We start from the raw sequence: 10,364 nt of genomic DNA on the forward strand, positions 1-10,364 counted from the left end.
AAATTTCTGGGTTGTCACAGTACCTACCCGTAAAAGAAATTTCGTCCCGAAATTTGAGTGGAAAGGTCGTGAATGATAATAAGTATGTTTTCATGATGCATACGGGCTGAAAATTAGAGTTTTATCATCAGCGAATAATTTGGATAAACAATCCATTTATATGAAGAGTACGAATGAAGCTAACATAGAAGAGTGAAATGAGTAAGTGTAGATTCATCTTATCATTTGACGCAGATATGATTGATTCCCAGATTTCAAGGGATTTGAAGAAAATCTTCTTAATAAGATTTGACGCTCTGGTAATCAAGGGAATTAGGATCCGCTTTAAATGCGATCGTCCATTTTAATTGTTCTGTCGGAGATTTTCTTATAAACTCACCTCCTTCATTTCCTTACAACTCACACCTTCTGTTGATGCATTTTATGCAAGTCCCTAGACATCTACCCACGTCCATTGCAGGTACAACAGTTTACAGGCCACCATGATTGCTTGTTATTATCCTATCCGTGTTTGTATGTGGTTACAGGAACTGCAGGAACGAGATTTAGATGTTTGACTATGTTAGACTTAGTCAGACGTATGAATGAAGCCTCACTAGTACGGCTGACAGGCTCATACACACGGTTGATGCTGAGCTAAGTCACAATTACAACCTAAATGAGAATACACGAGTGAGTGATCACCCGTACGGCTGATGAAGCCAACTCGTATGTGTGATGAATGAATCGTATGGGTGAGTCAACAGCAGGGGTATATAAAGTCTTATGTTCTTCATTTTAGGTTAAGCCTCTCATTTGTTACACATACTCAGATCTAGTGAGCTCCTCCGATTCTCTCTCAGTCCAAATCACCCAGGTGGTGAATAATAGCTCTAGGTGTTGATCTAATCACACTTGATTTAGTTGTGGTTTGACTAAATTAATCAAAAAAAAAACTTAACCTATTCACTAGAGGGTTTGATTCACTTACTCCGCCATTGTGTGAGTTAAATCTGTTAATTTCTAAGTTTCTAGTCATGTTTCATCACCTTCTATTCTTTCCCCCTCAACTCATATTTTAAAGTATTCATCAATATGCTCCATCCCGTTCTGATTCTCGATATACTTCTAACTTTCATATCGGTCATTCTTCTTTTTCATCTACCGCAGGAAGAATCTATTTACTTCTACTATACTCTTGGGTTTATAGTGTTTCTAGTTCTCCCGTGTCTTTATATTGCTATATGCATCGATATATATGGTTTATAATTTTTGGTTTGTCGTTGGGCTTTATATGTTCCCTTATATTTCAAAGTCTCTGCTTCTGTCTTCTATAATCATTATCATTCACAGTTAATGCTCTCTTTTATTTGCTGCAATTTATACCCCAATTTCTATTTCGGAGTTTTGTCCTTTCGTTTCTTCTTCTTGCGATTAAGCACCGCTTGTAATGGTCCAGAATTCACAGATATGAATTTCGGAATGAACATTGTTAATGTTCTAGGAAGGAAATTGTGATGGCACGATCTTGACTTGTCAAATTACTAGAATACCTTGAAAAAGGCCGAATCATCAAGAAATATTTTCTTGATATTTTAGAGGTTAAATAGAATACAAGAGTCGTATAACATGGCACATGATGATGTTATGATCTGTGAATCATCACGTTCCATTTAGAAACTCAGCATGACTTACTGTAATATAATCACATTGATCAAGTGTCATTATATTATACTAATTCATGTTTCAGTTCCCAACACTACTTCAAAATATTCCTATTTTAAACTTGAATGTTTCAGAATTTAGAAACTAAAATAGTTTCTTTTATGATGTAATACAGATAGCGCGAAGAGGTAAATGATTTCAAATAAGAAAAATTAAGAAAATATCTTCAGAAATATGGAGGATATTTATAATGAAAGATATGATGATATTTTAGAATTACTAATATCAGAGGATGATGAAGAATATTGTCCGCAGGAGTTTAGAGTCAGGAGCAAGGTATTCGTTAATGACTTCAGCAGGTACTGAATCATTTGGATCCTTTGAAGTCAGGTTCAGTCTTTGTAATTTGTCCACAGCCTCCTTCCTACTTTGCACAATCCGTTTTCCAGTTCCAAAACTTCTCTTTTCTGCGCTTTGCCAGCACACTTCATCATTATCATCCAGCTTTTACCGTTTAAAGTCGTTTATAGTTTTTGCTACTTTATCAACATTTTTTTCCATTTTCGGAGAACCAATTCGTAGTTCGGAGTGTTTTTCAGAAACTTCACATTCAAATTAAGTCCAGAAGATAGACGTTATATATACACATATAACTGTTGGCGTAGACATGCTGCGAGATTTCAAAATACTGATTGCTAATTCCCAATTATTCGAATGGCAATTCTCATTACAAGATGCGAATGAGTAAATGATGGGGTTTCAATGAATAATTATAATGACTTTTTGGAGAGGCTAAAGTCAAAGGGTAATGAAGTCGTTGGTACATCTGCTAATAATGTGGTGGAATGTAAAAGGTTCACTGGTAACGATGGTGTATATCTCAAGGTTATAATAAGGTTAGTCTGACTGAAAAGTCGAAGTTGACTTGCTGGAGCTGTGACAAAACTGGCTACTTTGAATAGGAGTTGCAAAGTTATTTTTGCTAATAAATGCCAAAGAATCTGACGCGGATACGTTGTTTAAACTTTTACTTTGGTTTCAAGAGTTTTTCGAGTACATAACTGTGGGTAACATGTGGTTGGATCATCATCTCGATTGCTCATCATTCGAAGTGTCTTCAGAAATTTTCGAAGGGTTTGAACACAGATTGTAATCGTTAACATACATTTGATATTCTAACACAGTTTTGAAGTCAAAATATAGCTTGTGAAAGATGTAAGGATCTAAGAGTGATGATTTTGGTCATATCTCAAGTTGAATTTTGAGATTTCAAAATCAGAATATGTAATTAAATTTTGAATGAGTATGGTTGTTTTGATTTCTATAAAAGAATGTATATTGTTGTGAAAGTAGGGAGTATAATGGATGATTTGCTGAATCAGATTCGAAGAATGTAACATATTAATTGTGAATTTATATATCTCTCGGGTATTACCTACCCGTAAAAAAAATTCACAATTAATATTTTGTACAAAAGAATTTTATTACAGTCTTTATGAAAATATATATATGTATATTTTCTTCAGATGTAACATAGATTTAATGAGTTAATGTTAAATTAAACTCATTTCATTTACGGTTGAAACTACAATTGAATATTCCCTAAAGGCTTTAAAAAGTACATAACTTTTACGCAGTATTTCTTTAATGACATTGAAATTATGAATCAATACTTCGTTATTTGTTGATGTATGATGTTCGGTTCGTGGAATTCTTGTGTTCGCAAAGTACGAATGATGTTATCTGAAAAGTTTCGGGTACATCAATGATGAAAGTGTAAAATCAAATATATACTTGATTTATTATGAATTGGAATTTGTTGAATTGCGACAGAGATTGTAGTTAACGTTGGTTAAGTTGCGGCCGAAGGACGTACATTATTGCATATTTGTAATATGAATTAACCAAGTAGTTAAGATTCACACACAATAGCTTAGCACGGAAAGATTTATTTCAAAATATATATATATATATATATATATATATATATATATATATATATATATATAATATACATATAATTTCTTCAGAGGGAATGAGTTAATTCTTCATAACTCGTTGATACAATATACACGTTATTGATTCGTAATGATGTCCACAGTGATTCTTGAACTGACGGAGTTTGTGATGTTATCGGTGTTGTTGATTCGGATGTTGACTGTACTGACAATGCTGGTAACGCTGACGGTACTATTGATGCTGTTGGTAAAGCAAGTTTAGCTTGTTAATCACACACCATTTTTGTCAGGGTTTCTACTCTTCCTTCTATCATTTTGGTTTGCTTAACTAATTTATGGTTAGGGCTAGATTAGATAATCTCTAAGACTTTAGAGATTACATAATCGCCGTGGAATGTTTCTCCAATGAAGTTATGAATTAATACTTCGTCAGTTATTGTTGTTGGTACTCCTTGGTATCTATGGTGCGTATGACGTTGATGCTCGTGGGACAAATTGTGAAGTTGAGGTTTACGACGCGGTTGTAGTTGGAGGTGGTAATGGTACTGTTGGCGTTGATGATGGTGGTACTGGTTATGCTGCTGATGCTGCTGCTGGTGTTTGTAATCTCTGCACCATATTCTCCAAAGCCACTACCCGAGCGCGAAGCTCGTTGACTTCTTCTATTACACCGGGGTGATTGTCGGTTCGGACGAGCGGATAAATAAAATCTAAAATTTGATGTAATATATAATCGTGACGAGATACTCTGGAAATGAGCGAGAAAATGGTGTTTCGGACAGGTTCGTCGGTAAGTGCTTCAGGTTCTTCGTAAAGAGGGCAATGTGGTGGATGGAAGGGATCACCTTCTTCTTGTCTCCAATGATTGAGGAGGCTACGAACCCATCTCCAATTCACCCAGAATAGGTGATGACTGATTGGTTGATCTCACACTGCTTTCGGAGCTTGAATGGGATTCAATTTCGGAATCTGAGTGACTTGAACTGATGACGAATTCCATTTCGTACGATTGGATAAAGGATTTTTTTTTTTCGATATGAAATGATTTTGGCTAACGGATGGTATTCTAATTACATAGAATATATATATATATATATATATATATATATATATATATATATATATATATATATATATATATATATATATATATATATATATATATATATATATATATATATATATATATATATATCAAAAGATTTCGTAGATTACGGAGGACTTTGCGGGATATGTCAGGCAAAGTTTAAAGTAACAGATACGATAAGATATGATTTAGCAGATATGCTAAGATATGAATTTTTGTCTATACACTATTCATGCAATCAATGCAGCAAGACGTGTCTTAGACTAAAAATGATAAGCAGGTAATTTCCTGAGGATGATAAGTAGTTAATTTTCGACACAAAATGATAAGCAAAACTTTTGACATGCAGACACGGTCGAAGTCCAGACTCACTAATGCATCCTATCGACTTATCAGTTAGACACACTAATGCAGACCTGGTTCGCTAAGACCACCGCTCTGATACCAAATGAAAGGACCCGTTCATATACATTATAAACGATTCACAATAGTTGATTACATTGCGAGGTATTTGACCTCTATATGATACATTTTACAAACATTGCATTCGTTTTTAAAAGACAAACTTTCTTTACATCGAAAATTGACAGGCATGCATACCATTTCATAATATCCACTATCCAACTATAAATTGATTTAATAATAATCTTTGATGAACTCAATGACTCGAATGAAACTTTCTTCGAAATATGTTATGAAAGACTCCAAGTAATATCTTTAAAATGAGCAAATGCACAGCGGAAGATTTCTTTAACACCTGAGAATAAACATGCTTTAAAGTGTCAACCAAAAGGTTGGTGAGTTCATTAGTTTATCATAATCATTTATTTTCATCATTTTAATAGACCACAAGAATTTCATTTCCAGTTCTCATAAATATACGTCCCATGCATAGAGACAAAAATAATCATTCATATGGTGAACACCTGGCAACCGACATTAACTAGATACATATAAGAATATCCCCTATCATTCCAGGATCCTCCTTCGGACATGATATAAATTTCGAAGTACTAAAGCATCCGGTACTTTGGATGGGGTTTGTTAGGCCCAATAGATCTATCTTTAGGATTCGCGTCAATTAGGGTGTCTGTTCCCTAATTCTTAGATTACCAGACTTTAATAAAAAGGGGCATATTCGATTTCGATAATTCAACCATAGAATGTAGTTTCAATTACTTGTATCTATTTCGTCAAATATTTATAAAAGCGCATGTATTCTCAGTCCCAAAAATATAAAGGGTAAAAAGGCAAATGAAACTCACCATACTGTATTTCGTAGTAAAAATACATATAACGTCATTGAACAAGTGCAAGGTTGGCCTCGGATTCACGAACCTAAATTAATTATATATATTTATGTGTTGGTCAATATTTGTCTAACAAATTAGGTCAAGTCATAGTGTACCACAATCCTAATGCTCGAGACTAATATGCAAAAGTCAACAAAAGTAAATTTGACTCAAAATAATTTTCAAAAATCTATACATGATTAATATATAGTTTAAATATCGTCATTTTATATTTGTAAATATTTTTAAAAGATTTATTAGAGTAAATAATATAATTTATTTATTAATAAATAAAATTTTATATTAAATTTATATAATAAAATATACTTTTATATATATTAAGTAATAAAATTTATAGGGTTCATTTAATATCATAAAGATAATATGATAGGTATTATTAAAGTAAGTTATTACACGTAGTAAAATATGTTTGTATCACATATTTATTTGATAAAATAATATCTATAATGATAGTAAGCAGTGGCGGATCCAAGAGTTTATAATGATGGGGGCGAAAAAAACTATATCAACAACAATAATTTAAAACAAACTAACTTCACTATTAAGCATGTTCAAAACAGGTTCAAAACCACCCAATTACTACCAAAAAACTGCACAAATTCTACAAAAAAAAAATAAAAAAAATACACAAATTCTACCAAAAAAACCGCACAAAATAAGTCCATTAACTACACTTTTCCTTTACGAAAACGCATATTCTGGAAACGTTGAATCACATCTTCATCTTTAACACTGGCGAGAGCTTCTCTTTCTACTGCACAAATTACACAAGCATTCAAAAACTCATCCCCAATACGATTGCGTAAATTCGACTTTACGATCTTCATTGCCGAAAAACATCTCTCAACCGTTGCAGTTGCAACGGGCAAAACCAAAGCAAGTTTTAGTAATCGATAAACCAAATTAAATGATAGATATTTTCTTGTTTCCACCATCACTCTTGAAAGGTCGCCAATACCATTCAAGTTAGCAAATCTTGGATCCTTTCGAACATTATGAATGTACATGTCAAGTTGTTGTTCTAGCTCAATCATTTCCAAACTATCGAAATCATTTGGATATAACTTACTCAACCTCATTAACTTTGATGCATCAAAACATTGAAAATGAATTACAAGGATTCAACGCCACCATACTAATAAGTAACTCGTTACCTGCCTCACTAAAACGATCACCAAACTCTTGAATCTGCATATCCACAATGGTGTTAAAACATTCAACCTCGTAATAATGTTGATTAGTTATCTTGTCTCTTTGTCTTCTTGAATTAACACAATTCACATTCATTTTCAACATTTCGATATCATGCTTCTCACAAAAAGAAGATATCTTCTTTAAAAGTTGCTCAAACCCCGTTATTCTTAAATCTTGCAACCTTTCTTTGGTTGACTCCACCAATGAAACTGCTTCCAAAATGTCTTGATCTTTTCTTTGAAGAGCTTGCGATAATATATTTGTAAACCCTAAGATGCGCAACATTAGATGCAAATAAAACACAAAATCAAACGATTTCAAATATTTCAAAAGACCGTGTGCTTGATTTTGGTTAGAACCATTAGTTCCTTCCTCTTTAACATATTCAAGAACCTTTATAATGGAAGGATACATATCAATCAAACGCAAAAGTGTTTTATAGTGAGAATTCCATCGTGTATCTTCGGGTCGTATAAGAGAAAGTTCTTGATTCAATCCTTTCCCGGTTTCAATTATACCACTACCAATTTCTTTTTCTACCCTCTCTTTCTCTTTGTCAAGCAAAATATATTTTCGTTTACAAGAAGCACAAACAACATTCATTAAAACCGCTAACTTGTCAAAAAAGTTCACTAAGGCCAAATGCTTTCTTGCAACCGCCACAACCACTAACTGAAGTTGATGAGCAAAGCAATGTACATAATATGCCGAGCTATTTTCCTCCAAGATTTTTGATTTTAAACCATTGAACTCTCCTCGCATGTTGCTTGCTCCGACTTAACCTTGACCTCTTAATTGTTTCAAACTTAATTTATGTTTAGCAAAAAAAGAATCAATGGAAGATTTAAGAGACAAAGAAGATGTCTCCTTCACATGAACAAGGCCCACAAATCTCTCTTTAACAAGTCCAAGTGTATCAACATATCGTATAACAATGGCCATTTGTTCTTTTTTTGATACATCACTAGACTCATCAACTAACAACGCAAATACATCATCACCAATTTCCTTAAAAATTGATTTAAGCACTTCTTGTTTAAAGCACTTAACAACATCTTTTTGGATACAAGGAGACACCAATTTATTATTCCCCGGAGCTTTAGGTAGTTTACGAAGTTCCTCATTTTGACTTATGATCAAGTCCAATAATTCTAAGAAATTTCCTTTGAAAAGAGACGCTTCCGTCTCATCATGTCCACGAAATGGTAACGCACACTTTAAACAATATCTACAAGTATATACTGTAGCACCCAATCGAATTCGATTCTCGGTTTTCACAATGTCATCTTGTTTATGAAAGGCTGCGTGTATAGATTGATTTGGCCTCATTAACATATCACACTTTTGTAGAGCTTTATTATGAAAGCTATTAATATGACCAACATGATCTTTAAATCTTTCCGTCTTGTTCCAACTATTAAACCCTTCCGTCACAAATGCCTCATTACCACCTTGATCTCCAAATAAGTAGCAACATAAGCAAAAGGCTCTATCTGCTTTAACACTATACTCTAACCAATTACTATATTTATCGAACCAAACTTTGACAAAACGTCTCCCATTTGTTTTTGGAAAATCATTACCGCGTGGTTGAGAAGGTCCTCTAATCCAATATTGTCTCCTTATCTCATCTCTCTAATTAGGGTTATATTGAAAAATTCGTGGTCTATAATACGGATCGTACGGAGGATCATCTATTTCAACAACATTAATGGGTGTCGAAGAAGACGGTTCCTTTCTTTTGAAATAATTTTACATATCTATTAGTTAACAACCTGTTAACAATAAAAAATTAAAAATACAAACATTCTATCACTCTATCAGTTAACAACATATTATCAACAAAAAGTTACAAATGCATAAATTTGCATAACATAAAGCCTAAAAGTTCTAGACTGTACAAGTACTTTATAAATTATAATGGCTATTCAACAGTTTGTTATTTTGATCGAGATATATATATATATATATATATATATATATATATATATATATATATATATATATATATATATATATATATATATATATATATATATATATATATATAATATAAATATCAAATATGAAGAATTTATCTCCTAAATAAATGGACAAAGACTTGACCCAAAATAATGGCTAATCAACAAACAAACAGTTGTAAAACCTATTCAAAGTTTATAAACAATTACAATTCGCAAGATTATTCACATATATAATATATTCACAGGAAAAATTGTTAAGACAAGTGAAAATATATACCTGATGTCGATGTTTGATGACGATTCAATCGCTTCTATGAGTTCGATCAGATGCAAAATTGAAGACCTAAATAATAAAGATTAAAGAAGGTGAAGTCCAATTTCGCTTATTTAAAAAAGTGAATTGTTGGAGTGAATTTGGGCTGGGGGCAAAACTCCATATTGTGGGCTAATATTAAAAAAAAAAAAAAATTGCTAGTTGGGCCTTAAAATGGACCGGGGTCATCTGACCCCATTTGCACCTTACTGGCACCGCCCGTGATAGTAAGTAAAAGTTGTATTATTTTGTAATAATAATTATTATTATAAAAATATCAATATTTATAATTACTAAGATGACATTATGATAAAACGATAATTCTAATTATGATAACTTTAATATTTACGATAATTTTTAATATTATCTTTAAAATAATAATTCTATTTAAAATAATAATAATAATGATATTTTATAGTAACAATGACATTTCTATTAAAATGATAATTTTTGTTAAAATGATAGTTTTAATACTAACGATACTTTTAATAATAATAGTAATGATAAAAATAATAAGAACGATAATTTTATCTAAATCATTATCTTATAATATTTTAATTTCATCATGATACTCTTACTTATTATTTCCTAATCGTTTCGTTTAATAGCTTTTAATCGTCTTTTATATCGTGTTCATAATAATGATAATAATAGTAATCAAAATAATTAAGTGTTACAAATATTTGTTTTAATTACACTAATATTAATAATGATAGTTACTATAACATTATTAACGATAATACTAATAATTATCTTAATGATAATATAGTAATAATAATAATAACAATAACAATAACCATTTTTAAATAATGATATACATATTAATAGTGATAATAATAATAATACTAATAATAATAATAATAATAATAATAATAATAATAATAATAATAA

The 10,364-nt window shown here is 31.6% G+C and overlaps 1 pseudogene; it reads right to left on the minus strand.

Annotated features, from left to right (window-relative positions):
- Window positions 1-6,553: 6,553 nt before the first annotated feature.
- Window positions 6,554-9,672, minus strand: LOC139840541 (uncharacterized; annotated as a pseudogene).
- Window positions 9,673-10,364: the final 692 nt, after the last annotated feature.

Source organism: Rutidosis leptorrhynchoides, chromosome 1 (genome assembly GCF_046630445.1).
Source record: "Rutidosis leptorrhynchoides isolate AG116_Rl617_1_P2 chromosome 1, CSIRO_AGI_Rlap_v1, whole genome shotgun sequence".
Classification (NCBI taxonomy): domain Eukaryota; kingdom Viridiplantae; phylum Streptophyta; class Magnoliopsida; order Asterales; family Asteraceae; genus Rutidosis; species Rutidosis leptorrhynchoides.